Genomic DNA, 15,162 nt, shown 5'->3' on the forward strand with positions numbered 1-15,162 from the left:
TGTTACAATGTATCAGTGTATATAGGATGAGGATGATGGACAGTGTTACAATGTATCAGTGTATATAGGATGAGGATGATGGACAGTGTTACAATGTATCAGTGTATATAGGATGAGGATGATGGGCAGTGCTACAATGTATCAGTGTATATAGGATGAGGATGATGATGGACAGTGTTACAATGTATCAGTGTATATAGGATGAGGATGATGGACAGTGTTACAATGTATCAGTGTATATAGGATGAGGATGATGGGCAGTGCTACAATGTATCAGTGTATATAGGATGAGGATGATGATGGACAGTGTTACAATGTATCAGTGTATATAGGATGAGGATGATGATGGACAGTGTTACAATGTATCAGTGTATATAGGATGAGGATGATGACGGACAGTGTTACAATGTATCAGTGTATATAGGATGAGGATGATGATGGACAGTGTTACAATGTATCAGTGTATAGAGGATGAGGATGATGACGGACAGTGTTACAATGTATCAGTGTATAGAGGATGAGGATGATGATGGACAGTGTTACAATGTATCAGTGTATATAGGATGAGGATGATGACGGACAGTGTTACAATGTATCAGTGTATATAGGATGAGGATGATGGACAGTGTTACAATGTATCAGTGTATATAGGATGAGGATGACGGACAGTGTTACAATGTATCAGTGTATATAGGATGAGGATGATGGTCAGTGTTGTGGGATGTGTATGTGTATGTGGGATGAGGATGATGGACAGTGTTACAATGTATCAGTGTATAGAGGATGAGGATGATGATGGACAGTGTTACAATGTATCAGTGTATATAGGATGAGGATGATGACGGACAGTGTTACAATGTATCAGAGTACATAGGATGAGGATGATGGACAGTGTTACAATGTATCAGTGTATATAGCATGAGGATGATGGACAGTGTTACAATGTATCAGTGTATATAGGATGAGGATGATGGACTGTGTTACAATGTATCAGTGTATATAGGATGAGGATGATGGACGGTGTTACAATGTATCAGTGTATATAGCATGAGGATGATGGACAGTGTTACAATGTATCAGTGTATATAGGATGAGGATGATGGACAGTGTTACAATGTATCAGTGTATATAGGATGAGGATGATGATGGACACTGTGCATATAGAAGGAAGAGGATGATGACGATCATAGAAACAATGTTACAATGTCTCGGTTGGCACTGCAGGCAGGAGGAGGGGGAGGGGGAGAACAATAGAGGGTTTGCAGCCCCGCCCCTCCTCCATGTAGCTCCTCCCCCGCCCCGCCTCTCCCAGCTCTGGAGTGACTGTGCTGTGCTGATCCCAGAGCCAGGTGAGGAGTCCGGTTGTCATCATCCTCCTGCTCCTCCAGAGAGGTGAGATCCCTGCCTGCCCCCCCCCCCATGTCTGTCCTGCTGTACTATGCGTGCATATAGGTGTGTATAGATCTATATCTGCCATATCACATCCTCCTCCCTCCCTCTGCCTGTGTCATCATCATCCCTGTCTGTGTGTATCCCGGCCACACACACCCAGCCCCCCACCCATCTATAGCATGATGTATACCTATAGATCTAACACGTCTGTATATCCAGTCATTACATCTCCATATGCCTGTGTGTGATCACCCCTGTCCTCTGCCCATTGTATAGATCCATAGTATGTACACCTATAGATCCGACACATGTCTGTGTATACCCAGCCATTACACCCCCTCACCCTCCCTACCTCCTGTGTGTGATATTGTATCAGTCTGTGTATACTCCAGGCTCCCCCTGTCCTCTGCTCATTCTATACATCTGTAGTATATATGTATACCTATAGATCCGACACATGTCTTCAGTGTGTATATACCAGCCATTGCATACACATCCCTTTCTGTATGTGATATTACTATGGAAGCTATACCTGTCCTCTCCTCATTCTGTAGATCCATAGTATGCCTGTATATCTATAGGTCAGTCAGGTCTGTAGTGTATATTCTGAGCCCTGCGTCCCACCCTGCCGGCTCTATATGTGATACTATCTGCCTACCTCTTCTGCCTCATTGTATAGTACAGTATATATGCCTGTCTATAGACCAGTCACATGTCCACTGTGTGTGTATAGCAGACATTACATATATATTGCCCACCTTGTGTGATAGTATACCTGTCTTCTTTCTATGCATCTGTATGTATACATAGAGATCAGCCACATGCATGTCTATCTATCTATCTATCTATCTATCTATCTATCTATCTATCTACACACTTTCTGCCCGCTTATCTGTCGCTTTCTGCGCATCTTATGCTGGACATACACGGCTCATTTTTTGCCGCTCGATTCTGCAGTCGTTTTCGATTCACTGCTATCAGGAATCAAGCGGCGAAACGATCGAGCAGGAGATCGGACCTGTCGGAAATTATCTTTCAAGCCATCTAAATGGCTCAAAAACGAGCCGTGTATTCCCAGCATAACCCTAAATCCTCCCACACACGTTAGATTGTTCTCAGCCAACAGCGGTCCCCCCCCAATGTGTCTATGAGCGATCAGTCTGCCAGATCATGTTGTCTCAGCACATGCTGAGTCCATTGCTCCCCTCCTTACTCCTCCCACTCCATTGTGTGCTGCCCCTCCCCTCTCCATTGCAACAGAACACAGTGCGTCTGTACAGCACTCAGCCCCAAACTGTTTTGCTCGGATCTCTGCGTGCGACGGTTATTGTATGTGTGTACATTGTGCAGACAGTCAGTAACTGTCGCCTGGAAAGATCGCCAGTGAACGTTGCGGAGGTCGGGCGTAGGAATGAGCCCCGTACAGTCATATTCTGCTCTGTGGAGTGGAGAGGGGGGATAGTGAGCGGCAGACCGCTGCGCGGGGACGGATATAAAAATGAAAGTACATCTTGGTTGTTTAGCTGCTTTTGATTTTGTATTGTTGAGCGGTGTTGTTGATCACGAACAACTAATTCCAATCTGGATACAATTTGCATTATATTTGCATAGAAGCGGGAATTGGCGCCGATTCTTTGCATAGTATTGTATTATGTGTACGTATGGTGATATCTGCTGTGTGTACATCTGCTATTAGCCCCTCCCCCATGTCATTATGTGTATTACATGCACAGGATGCTGCTATATGACACCTGCTATAGAGAGAGACTGCAGGACTCCTCCTCCTGACATGAGAGGTATATGGAGGCTGCCATATTTATTTCCTTTTAAACAATACCAGTTGCCTGGCATCCCTGATGATCTATTTGGCTGCAGTAGTGTCTGACTCACACCAGAAACAAGCATGCAGCTAATCTTGTCAGATCTGACCATAATGTCAGGAACACCTCATCTGCTGCATGCTTGTTCAGGGGCTGTGGCTGAAAGTATTAGAGGCAGAGGATCAGCAGGATAGCCAGGCGACTGGTATTGTTTAATGTAGCAGCAAGTCTACTGACAGAAAGTGGGAATATCTGAGGAATGTGACTTCACAGGGACAAAGTGAAGACTTGCAAGCTAATTTTGCTTCAGAGGAGAACATTTAAAGGACAACTGTAGTGAGAGGTATATTGAGGCTGCCATATTTATTTCCTTTTAAGCAATACCAGTTCCCTGGCAGTCCTGCTGATCTATTTGGCTGCAGTAGTATCTGAATCACACCAGGAACAAGCATGCAGCTAATCTTGTCAGATGTGACAATAATGTCAGAAACACCTGATCTGCTGCATGCTTGTTCAGGGGCTATGGCTAAATGTATTGGAGACAGAGGATCAGCAGGGCTGCCAGGCAACTGGTATTGTTTAAAAGGAAAAAAATATGGCAGCCTCCACATACCTCTCACTTCAGATGTCCTTTAAACAACTTTAGTTTAAGGAAAAGACGTCCGGAGTTAGGGTGGAAGAACGCAGGATGTCCGCAGGATTCCGTTATCTTTGTCCGCAGGATTCAGTTATCTTTCTCTGTTTCCACCCTCCTGTGCGTCTGCCAACAGGATCATATTCCATCTCTGAATCAGAAAAAATATATTGGCAGGACCAAATAGATTTAGCATTGCCAAAGCAAAGCATTAGCATGAGAGGGGGTGGTTGTGGGATAATAGGGAAGGGTATAGGGGGATACAGTCCATGAGGGTGTGGAGGATATAAGGGACTGAGTGAGGAGGGTATAGGGGGCTTGGACATATAGTCTGTAGGGATGGAGAGGGTATAGGGTGCAGTATAAGGAATATATAGTCCATAGGGGTAAGGGGGTTATAGGGGGTAGTATGATGGGTATATTGTCCATAGGGGTAATGAGGGTATAGGGGGCAGTATAAGGGGTGTACAGTCCATAGGGGCAGTATGATGGGTATATAGTCCATAGGGGTACGGGGGTTATAGGGGGCAGTATGATGGGTCTATAGTCCATAGGGGGCAGTATGATGGGTATATAGTCCATAGGTGTGAGGAGGGTATAGGGGGCAGTATAATGGGTGTACAGTCCATAGGGGGCAGTATGATGGGTATATAGTCCATAGGTGTGAGGAGGGTATAGGGGGCAGTATAAGGGGTGTACAGTCCATAGGGGGCAGTATGAGGGGTATATAGTCCATAGGTGTGAGGAGGGTATAGGGGGCAGTATAAGGAGTGTACAGTCCATAGGGACGGGGAGGGTATAGGGGGCAGTATGATGGGTCTATAGTCCATAGGGGGCAGTATGATGGGTATATAGTCCATAGGTGTGAGGAGGATATAGGGGGCAGTATAAGGGGCGTACAGTCCATAGGGGGCAGTATGAGGGGTATTTAGTCCATAGGTGTGAGGAGGGTATAGGGGGCAGTATAAGGAGTGTACAGTCCATAGGGACGGGGAGGGTATAGGGGGCAGTATAGGGGACTTGGGCATATAGTCCTTAGGGGTAAGGAGGGTATAGGTGGCAGTATTAGGAATATATAGTCCATAGCGGTAAAGGGGTTATAGGGGCAGTATAAGGGGTGTACAGTCCATAGGGGGCAGTATGAGGGGTATATAGTCCATAGGTGTGAGGAGGGTATAGGGGGCAGTATAAGGAGTGTACAGTCCATAGGGGGCAGTATGAGGGGTATATAGTCCATAGGTGTGAGGAGGGTATAGGGGGCAGTATAATGGGTGTACAGGCCATAGGGGGCAGTATCAGTGGTATATAGTCCATAGGTGTGAGGAGGGTATAGGGGGTAGTATAAGGAGTGTACAGTCCATAGGGGGCAGTATGAGGGGTATATAGTCCATAGGTGTGAGGAGGGTATAGGGGGCAGTATAAGGAGTGTACAGTCCATAGGGACGGGGAGGGTATAGGGGGCAGTATAGGGGACTTGGGCATATAGTCCTTAGGGGTAAGGAGGGTATAGGTGGCAGTATTAGGAATATATAGTCCATAGCGGTAAAGGGGTTATAGGGGCAGTATAAGGGGTGTACAGTCCATAGGGGGCAGTTGGAGGGGTATATAGTCCATAGGTGTGAGGAGGGTATAGGGGGCAGTATAAGGAGTGTACAGTCCATAGGGGTCAGTATGATGGGTATATAGTCCATAGGTGTGAGGAGGGTATAGGGGGCAGTATAAGGCGTATACAGTCTGTGGGGTATCATGTTCCTCTCAGTTGGTGGCAGGCAGTGACTTATCGGGCTGCTATTTGCACGGTTTCCTCTCTCCCCAGTAGGATGTAGAGCAGGGGTCTCAAACTCAATTTACCTGGGGGGCCGCAGGAGGCAAAGTCAGGATGAGGCTGGGCCACATAAGGGATTTCACAATCGCAGCGCATCGCCGCCTCTGCCCGCCCCTCTCACTCTTCCTTAACAGAGAGGGGCGGGGAGAGGCAGCGATCCGTGCGGCGATTGACGTCAGGAGGGGCAGAGCTGAAGCTGAAAGCTCTGCCCCTTCCAGGACATGCCGGCGGATTGCCCCCCGGGCGATTTGGGGGCTCTGCAGCCCTCGTTTAGCGGTGGGGATGCGACGGATTACTTGGGAGCACTGAAGCGAACTATAAGGAAACTTTTGCCGGCAAGGGCCACAAAATATTGTATTGAGGGCCGCAAATGGCCCGCGGGCCGCGAGTTTGAGACCCCTGATGTAGAGTCTCCTCTCTGTCTCGTTATCTGTCGGTATTCTCTGCCCATGTGTATAGCGGCCTCCTGGGTCTATTTCTATTGCAGTATGCAGTATGCTCATTGTTAAACTCAAAACGTATATCCAGGAGCAACTCCACCAGGCTCCGGTTGTCAAAGGTGTGTGCCCAGATCCTCACCCTTGTACCTGAGGGTCCATAAGCAATAGTTCCCAAAAGGATCGGCACCACACTCCAAATGTATTATACATTCTTATACTTTATTGCATCATAAGATGACAGGCAGCGACAGCCCGCTGTTTCGGCCTATACAGCTTTTCCCAAGTTGTCACAATGTCATATGACATATAGGCCGAAACTGTCATCTTATGATGCAATAAAGTATAAGAGCTTATAATCCATTTGGAGTGTGGTGCCGATCCTTTTGGGAACCATCGTTAAACTCCCTCCGCTGTCATTCATTGGCTGACAGTCTCCTCTCTCCTAGCGACCTCCGCCCAGCATCTGGTCTTGTTCATCTTTCCATGCTGGCACTGGGCTGTGTCTTTCCATGCGGGGGGGGGGGGGGGGGAGGGGGGTTGCCTGTCTTAGGGCCCCTGGTAGGTGGCGTTTTGTGTTGCTCAGACCAGGCAGAGTTTGTGACTTTCCTTCTGTTCAGATTGGTTGTCGAGTGTGGCCTTGCGGATAGCTTGCTGCATATCTGCGCCGGCACTGTTCTCTAAATCTACGCTCACCCCTTAATTCCCCGCCTCTTATTGTTCCCACAATGTTGCTGCCCTCCAATCTGGTTGGAACAGTGCCCCCCCAGTGCTTATTGTTTGCTGGTGCTTGAGTGCCTTCCCCTTCCATCGCCATAGAGCAGGACACAGTGGAGAGGGGGTACCCCCTGTATAGTGTTACATGTCATATTGTCCCCACTATGATGCTATTAGTTAATGAAATGATTGTATTGAGGGCAGCAACAGAGCAGGAAGAGGAAGGAGTAGTGCAGCAGCGGAAGAGGAAACGGTCAGGGCAGCTGCAGAGCAGGAAGAAGAAAGGGGCAGGGCAGCAGCAGAGCAGGAGAGGAAGTAGTAGTGCAGCAGCGGAAGAAGAAAGGGGCAGGGCAGCAGCAGAGCAGGAAGAGGAAGGAGCAGGGCAGCTGCAGAGCAGGAAGAGGAAAGGGTCAGGGCAGCAGCAGAGCAGGAGAGGAAGTAGTAGTGCAGCAGCGGAAGAGGAAAGGATCAGGGCAGTAGTAGTGCAGCAGAGGAAGAGGAAAGGGCAGGACAGCAGTAGTGCAGCAGAGGAAGAAGGAAGGGCAGGACAGCAGCAGTACAAGAAAAGGAAGTCTTAGTGCAGCAGCAGAAGGGAAAATGGTCAGGGCAGAAGCAGTACAGGAAGAGGAAGGAGTAGTGCAGCAGCGGAAGAGGAAAGGGGCAGCAGCGGAAGAGGAAAGGGGCAGGACAGAATCAGAGCAGGAAGAGGAAGGAGTAGTGCAGCAGAGGAAGAGGAAAGGGGCAGTACAGCAGCAGAGCTGGAAGAGGAAGTAGTAGTGCAGCAGCGGGAGAGGAAAGTGGCAGGGCAGCAACAGAGCAGGAAGAGGAAGTAGTAGTGCAGCAGCGGAAGAGGAAAGGGACAGGACAGCAGCAGTACAGAAAGAGGAAGTAGTAGTGCAGCAGCGGAAGAGGAAAGGGACAGGACAGCAGCAGTACAGAAAGAGGAAGTAGTAGTGCAGCAGCGGAAGAGGAAAGGGACAGGACAGCAGCAGTACAGAAAGAGGAAGTAGTAGTGCAGCAGCGGAAGAGGAAAGGGACAGGACAGCAGCAGTACAGAAAGAGGAAGGAGTAGTGCAGCAGCGGAAGAGGAAAGGGTCGGGGCGGCAGCAGAGCAAGAAGAGGAAGGAGTAGTGCAGCCGTGGAAGAGGAAAGGGTCAGGGCAGCAGCAGTACAGAAAGAGGAAGAAGTAGTGCAGCAGTGGAAGAGGAAAGGGTCGGGGCGGCAGCAGAGCAGGAAGAGGAAGAAGTAGTGCAGCAGAGGAAGAGGAAAGGGTCAGGGCAGCAGCAGTACAGAAAGAGGAAGGAGTAGTGCAGCAGCGGAAAAGTAAAAGGGCAGAGCAGGAAGAGGAAGGAGTAGTGCAGCAGAGGAAGAGGAAAGGGGCAGGACAGCAGCAGAGCAGGAAGAGGAAGGAGTAGGGCAGCAGCAGTACAGGAAGAGGAAGGAGTAGGGCAGCAGCAGTACAGGAAGAGGAAGGAGTAGGGCAGCAGCAGTACAGGAAGAGGAAGGAGTAGTGCAGCAGCGGAAGAGAAAAGGGGCAGGGCAGCAGCAGACCAGGAATAGGAAGTATTAGTGCAGCAGCGGAAGAGGAAACGGTCAGGGCAGCAGCAGAGTAGGAAGAGGAAGGAGTAGTGCAGCAGAGGAAGAGGAAAGGGGCAGTACAGCAGCAGAGTAGGAAGAGGAAGGAGTAGTGCAGCAGAGGAAGAGGAAACGGTCATGGCAGCAGCAGAGTAGGAAGAGGAAGGAGTAGTGCAGCAGAGGAAGAGGAAAGGGGCAGTACAGCAGCAGAGTAGGAAGAGGAAGGAGTAGTGCAGCAGAGGAAGAGGAAAGGGTCAGGGCAGCAGCAGACCAGGAAGAGGAAGGAGTAGGGCAGCAGCAGAAGAGGAAAGAGGCAGGGCAGCAGCAGTACAGGAAGAGGAGGGAGTAGTGCAGCAGCAGCAGAGGAAAGGGGGAGGACAGCAGCAGAGCATGAAGAGGAAGTATTAGTGCAGCAGCGGAAGAGGAAACAGTCAGGGCAGCAGCAGAGTAGGAAGAGAAAGTAGTGCAGCAGAGGAAGAGGAAAGGGTCAGGGCAGCAGCAGACAGGAAGAGGAAGGAGTAGGGCAGCAGCAGTACAGGAAGAGGAGGGAGTAGTGCAGCAGCGGAAGAGGAAAGGGGCAGGGCAGCAGCAGAGCAGGAAGAGGAAGTATTAGTGCAGCAGCGTAATGAGGAAAGGGGCAGGACAGCAGCGGAGCAGGAAGAGGAAGTATTAGTGCAGCAACGGAAAAGGAAAGGGGCAGGACCGCAGCAGAGCAGGAGGAGGAAGGGGCAGGACATCAGTAGAGCAAGTGTTTAAAAATGTGCTGCACGTAAAACAATGGAAAGTGCTGCAGTCTTGCATCTATCTTTAGGTGAAAATCACTAATACAATGTTACTCTGTTACCCTATTAATGGTGGGGAGGGACATTTGAACACATTGAAAAATTCCATATAAAATTTAACCTGGGACCCATGAGAGCACCTTAAAGAGAATCTGTATTGTTAAAATCGCTCAAAAGTAAACATACCAGTGCGTTAGGGGACATCTCCTATTACCCTCTGTCACAATTTCGCCGCTCCCCGCCGCATTAAAAGTGGTTAAAAACAGTTTGAAAAAGTTTGTTTGTAAACAAACAAAATGGCCACCAAAACAGGAAGTAGGTTGATGTACAGTATGTCCACACATAGAAAAATACATCCATACACAAGCAGGCTGTATACACCCTTCCTTTTGAATCTCAAGAGATCATTTGTGTGTTTCTTTCCCACATGCACTGAAGTTTCAGGCTGCTCTTTTCTTCCTGCAAACAGCTTTGCCCTTGTTTGTAATTCCTCACTATGTGAAAGCCCAGCCAGCTCAGAGGACGATTTATCCAGCTTGTAAAAGATAAGAGAGAAGCTGCTCTAATCTAAATAACACACAGGCAGTGTGCAGAGAGGGGCCTGGAAGGGGGAGTTCATAGCAGAACCACAACACTGAAGAACTTGGCAGCCTTCCAGACACTGGCCGACAAGTCTGACAGGGGAAAGATACATTGATTTATTACAGAGACAGTGATAGTATAAAGTGCTGCAGTTAGCCAGAACACATTAGAATAGCTTTTGGAACTTGTAGGATGATAAAAAACAGGATGCAATTTTTGCTACGGAGTCTCTTTAAGCAGTGATTAATGTTTTTTAGGAATCTACATGTTCAAAAAGAGCTTCTCTGCTGAAAGTGAATGGCTGTGATCCCTCAGGAACGATTGTAATTTGCCGAAATCACAGTGCATGAAGCATTTTCGGAGCGATTTCATAAGGAAAAAGAGGGCCTGAAATCGCTCCGCTTTTAAGTGGTAAAAGCGCTCTAGGAAAAAAAACCACGAGCGTATTTTAGAGCATTTTGCAATCACAAGTAGATCTCAGGCCTTAGGCCTCGTTCACATCAATTAGCGCAGATGGCTGTGCGATTGGAACGCAACACATATGATCGCACACCATCTGCGCTGCACTGCTGATCCAATTCACAACAGTGATTAGGTCACCGCTGCGATTCCCGGAAGCTGCATGCAACAGTGCGACAGCGCATTGTACTGCTGCGCAGCGCATGTCATGGGAACGGTAGAAGTGCTGTTTATGCACTTCTACCGTACTTGCATGTTGCACACTATGGCCTCGATTCATCATTGTCTTTGAGATAACTTTTTCAGGTTTGTTAAATTACCGAATTCGAAATGTATCGATTTCTAGTTGTATTCATCAAGGTTTTTCCGCATTCGGTGTGGAATTGTGGGTAAAAGGCAGTCCTTTGAACACTACGTAGCAACATTCTGAATAGGGCTTAACACCTGGACCAGGATTCTGGAAGTGGTTGGGACAATCCCACAATTTGATAGGAGCCTTTTCTAAAAAAAAGTATAGTGCAGCTAGCAAATTAGTTAACCCTGGCACTGCCTGTGTTCTCTTACAAGATGATCCAAGAGAAATGCAGATGTCCTGGTATAGCAAATAAATCTATTCTCTTGCAAATTGATATGGTTCTAGACTTTATTCTTGCCCTTCTGCGCCTTTGAATCACTCTCAGCTTATACAGAACCACTTCAAATGGCTCCATCTTCTCTGTCAGCAATGATCTGACAGGAATAACCACAGAGCAGTGAAGGAGATCACTAATCCTAAATGTAACGCTAAACCACGCCCACTTTCATGTTCATGAATTGCACTTTCTTCCGTTTTATCGCATCATTACCGAAGGCTCGCTAACAGCTGTACATAACTCTGATGAATCCTGAAATCAACTTATCGAGTTCGGTATTTTACCAAGCTGTCAGTAATTGATTCGATAAGTCTTGATGAATCGAGGCCTATATGCGCTGCCAAAATGCGCACAGCTGCGCACATAGTGAGAATGGGGTCTTACAGTCACTCTTTTTTAATGTTTTCCCTCTTCAGGGCTCTGTTCTCTCTAAACTTTTCCATGCATGTTTCTGAATATCTGTCCTGAACAATAGATTTGGGGATTTCCTGTCTCTGGGGGTCATTCGCCGGTCAGGGCGCCTGTGTCGGCTGGATTACCAGGATGGGCCGATCTGTGATTATTTCTGGCCTGTCAGGGGGCTCTGGTGGTCTCAGACTTCCATCTCAGCTGAAGAATGTTCCGTAGGAAAGATCTGAGACAAAACCCCAATGTTTCAGCCAATCTTCCCGCGAGTCGCTGAGGGGCACCCCGAGAGGTCAGGCGAGACACCCCCTCTATTCTGATCGCCCCAGGGATTTCTGTCGCACCGCCGTGTTTATAAACAAGTAGACATGCGTGACAATTTTTCTGGATGAACCTGATTTTCCTCCGTCCTTGACCGGAGTTCAGAAGGGGTGGGGTCCGGTTACCTGCGAGCTATACACAGCAAAAGATGCCTCAAAACAGAGAAAGCATTGGCTGTCTTTAAGTTACGTAAAAATACACTAGATGAAGTTAAGGCCCCATACACACGCCAAACACCAGTCATGGAAAATGCACAACCAACCTTGCGGAAGCGACTGTACCGGCGGCAGTGTTGAAACAACAAGTCTTTTCCGCATATTGATATTGCAAACACCAACTCATTTAAATGCTGCACCCGCATGTATGCACAACGACATGTCCGCATTCAGTAAAACAATGGCGTTCAAAGGACATTGTACACACGTGGCCGACAGTGGCGCGCGACCGATTTCTGATGGAGCGATGTCTGCGAATGACGTGCAAAGATTCTGTACAAGGCTGCACTACCCACTAGGAACCCTATAGAAACCCTTCACAGACCCACAAGGAACCCTATAGAGACCCTTCACAGACCCACAAGGAACCCTATAGAGACCCTTTACAGACCCACAAGGAACCCTATAGAGACCCTTTACAGACCCACAAGGAACCCTATAGAGACCCTTTACAGACCCACAAGGAACCCTATAGAGACCCTCTACATACCCACAAGGAACCCTATAGAGACCCTTTACAGACCCACAAGGAACCCTATAGAGACCCTTCACAGACCCACAAGGAACCCTATAGAGACCCTTTACAGACCCACAAGGAACCCTATAGAAACCCTTCACAGACCCACAAGGAACCCTATAGAGACCCTTCACAGACCCACAAGGAACCATATAGAGACCCTTTACAGACCCACAAGGAACCCTATAGAGACCCTTCACAGACCCCACAAGGAACCCTATAGAGACCCTTTACAGACCCACAAGGAACCCTATAGAGACCCTTCACAGACCCACAAGGAACCCTATAGAGACCCTTCACAGACCCACTAGGAACCATATAGAGACTCTTCACAGACCCACAAGGAACCCTATAGAGACCCTTTACAGACCCACAAGGAACCCTATAGAGACCCTTCACAGACCCCACAAGGAACCCTATAGAGACCCTTCACAGACCCACAAGGAACCCTATAGAAACCCTTCACAGACCCACAAGGAACCCTATAGAGACCCTTCACAGAACCACAAGGAACCATATAGAGACCCTTTACAGACCCAGAAGGAACCCTATAGAGACCCTTCACAGACCCCACAAGGAACCCTATAGAGACCCTTCACAGACCCACAAGGAACCCTATAGAGACCCTTTACAGACCCACAAGGAACCCTATAGAGACCCTTTACAGACCCACAAGGAACCCTATAGAGACCCTTTACAGACCCACAAGGAACCCTATAGAGACCCTTTACAGACCCACAAGGAACCCTATAGACACCCTTTACAGACCCACAAGGAACCCTATAGAGACCCTTCACAGACCCACAAGGAACCCTATAGAGACCCTTCACAGACCCACTAGGAACCCTATAGAGACCCTTCACAGACCCACAAGGAACCCTATAGAGACCCTTCACAGACCCACTAGGAACCCTATAGAGACCCTTTACAGACCCACTAGGAACCCTATAGAGACCCTTTACAGACCCACAAGGAACCCTATAGAGACCCTTTACAGACCCACAAGGAACCCTATAGAGACCCTTTACAGACCCACAAGGAACCCTATAGAGACCCTTTACAGACCCACAAGGAACCCTATAGAGACCCTTTACAGACCCACAAGGAACCCTATAGAGACCCTTTACAGACCCACAAGGAACCCTATAGAGACCCTTTACAGACCCACAAGGAACCCTATAGAGACCCTTTACAGACCCACAAGGAACCCTATAGAGACCCTTAACAGACCCACAAGGAACCCTATAGAGACCCTTCACAGACCCACAAGGAACCCTATAGAGACCCTTCACAGACCCACTAGGAACCCTATAGAGACCCTTCACAGACCCCACAAGGAACCCTATAGAGACCCTTCACAGACCCACAAGGAACCCTATAGAAACCCTTCACAGACCCACAAGGAACCCTATAGAGACCCTTCACAGACCCACAAGGAACCATATAGAGACCCTTTACAGACCCACAAGGAACCCTATAGAGACCCTTCACAGACCCCACAAGGAACCCTATAGAGACCCTTTACAGACCCACAAGGAACCCTATAGAGACCCTTCACAGACCCCACAAGGAACCCTATATAGACCCTTCACAGACCCACAAGGAACCCTATAGAAACCCTTCACAGACCCACAAGGAACCCTATAAAGACTCTTCACAGACCCACAAGGAACCATATAGAGACCCTTTACAGACCCACAAGGAACCCTATAGAGACCCTTCACAGACCCCACAAGGAACCCTATAGAGACCCTTCACAGACCCACAAGGAACCCTATAGAGACCCTTTACAGACCCACAAGGAACCCTATAGAGACCCTTTACAGACCCACAAGGAACCCTATAGAGACCCTTTACAGACCTACAAGGAACCCTATAGAGACCCTTTACAGACCCACAAGGAACCCTATAGACACCCTTTACAGACCCACAAGGAACCCTATAGAGACCCTTCACAGACCCACAAGGAACCCTATAGAGACCCTTCACAGACCCACTAGGAACCCTATAGAGACCCTTCACAGACCCACTAGGAACCCTATAGAGACCCTTCACAGACCCACTAGGAACCCTATAGAGACCCTTCACAGACCCACTAGGAACCCTATAGAAACCCTTCACAGACCCACAAGGAACCCTATAGAGACCCTTCACAGACCCACTAGGAACCCTATAGAGACCCTTCACAGACCCACTAGGAACCCTATAGAGACCCTTTACAGACCCACAAGGAACCCTATAGAGACCCTTTACAGACCCACAAGGAACCCTATAGAGACCCTTTACAGACCCACAAGGAATCATATAGAGACCCTTTACAGACCCACAAGGAACCCTATAGAGACCCTTTACAGACCCACAAGGAACCCTATAGAGACCCTTTACAGACCCACAAGGAACCCTATAGAGACCCTTTACAGACCCACAAGGAACCCTATAGAGACCCTTTACAGACCCACAAGGAACCCTATAGAGACCCTTTACAGACCCACAAGGAACCCTATAGAGACCCTTTACAGACCCACAAGGAACCCTATAGAGACCCTTTACAGACCCACAAGGAACCCTATAGAGACCCTTCACAGACCCACAAGGAACCCTATAGAGACCCTTCACAGACCCACAAGGAACGCTATAGAGACCCTTCACAGACCCACAAGGAACCCTATAGAGACCCTTTACAGACCCACAAGGAACCCTATAGAGACCCTTTACAGACCCACAAGGAACCCTATAGATACCCTGCCCCACTTCTACAGAGAGCCCTATAGAGACCCCACAAGGAACCCTATAGAGACCCTTCACAGACCCCACAAGGAACCCTATAGAGACCCTGCCCCACTCCTACA

At 48.4% G+C, this 15,162-nt stretch overlaps 1 protein-coding gene across 1 annotated transcript in view; it reads left to right on the top strand.

The window, feature by feature from the left end:
• The first annotated feature begins 1,307 nt into the window (after positions 1-1,307).
• Positions 1,308-15,162, top strand: part of LOC137562503 (ephexin-1-like) — a 120,791-nt gene continuing 106,936 nt past the window's right edge. Inside the window, exon 1 of the mRNA XM_068273900.1 lies at positions 1,308-1,392. The gene's annotated coding sequence lies outside the window, so the exon portion shown is untranslated. The remainder of the gene's footprint in view (positions 1,393-15,162) is intronic.

Source organism: Hyperolius riggenbachi, chromosome 3, assembly GCF_040937935.1.
Source record: "Hyperolius riggenbachi isolate aHypRig1 chromosome 3, aHypRig1.pri, whole genome shotgun sequence".
NCBI classification, from domain to species: Eukaryota; Metazoa; Chordata; class Amphibia; order Anura; family Hyperoliidae; genus Hyperolius; species Hyperolius riggenbachi.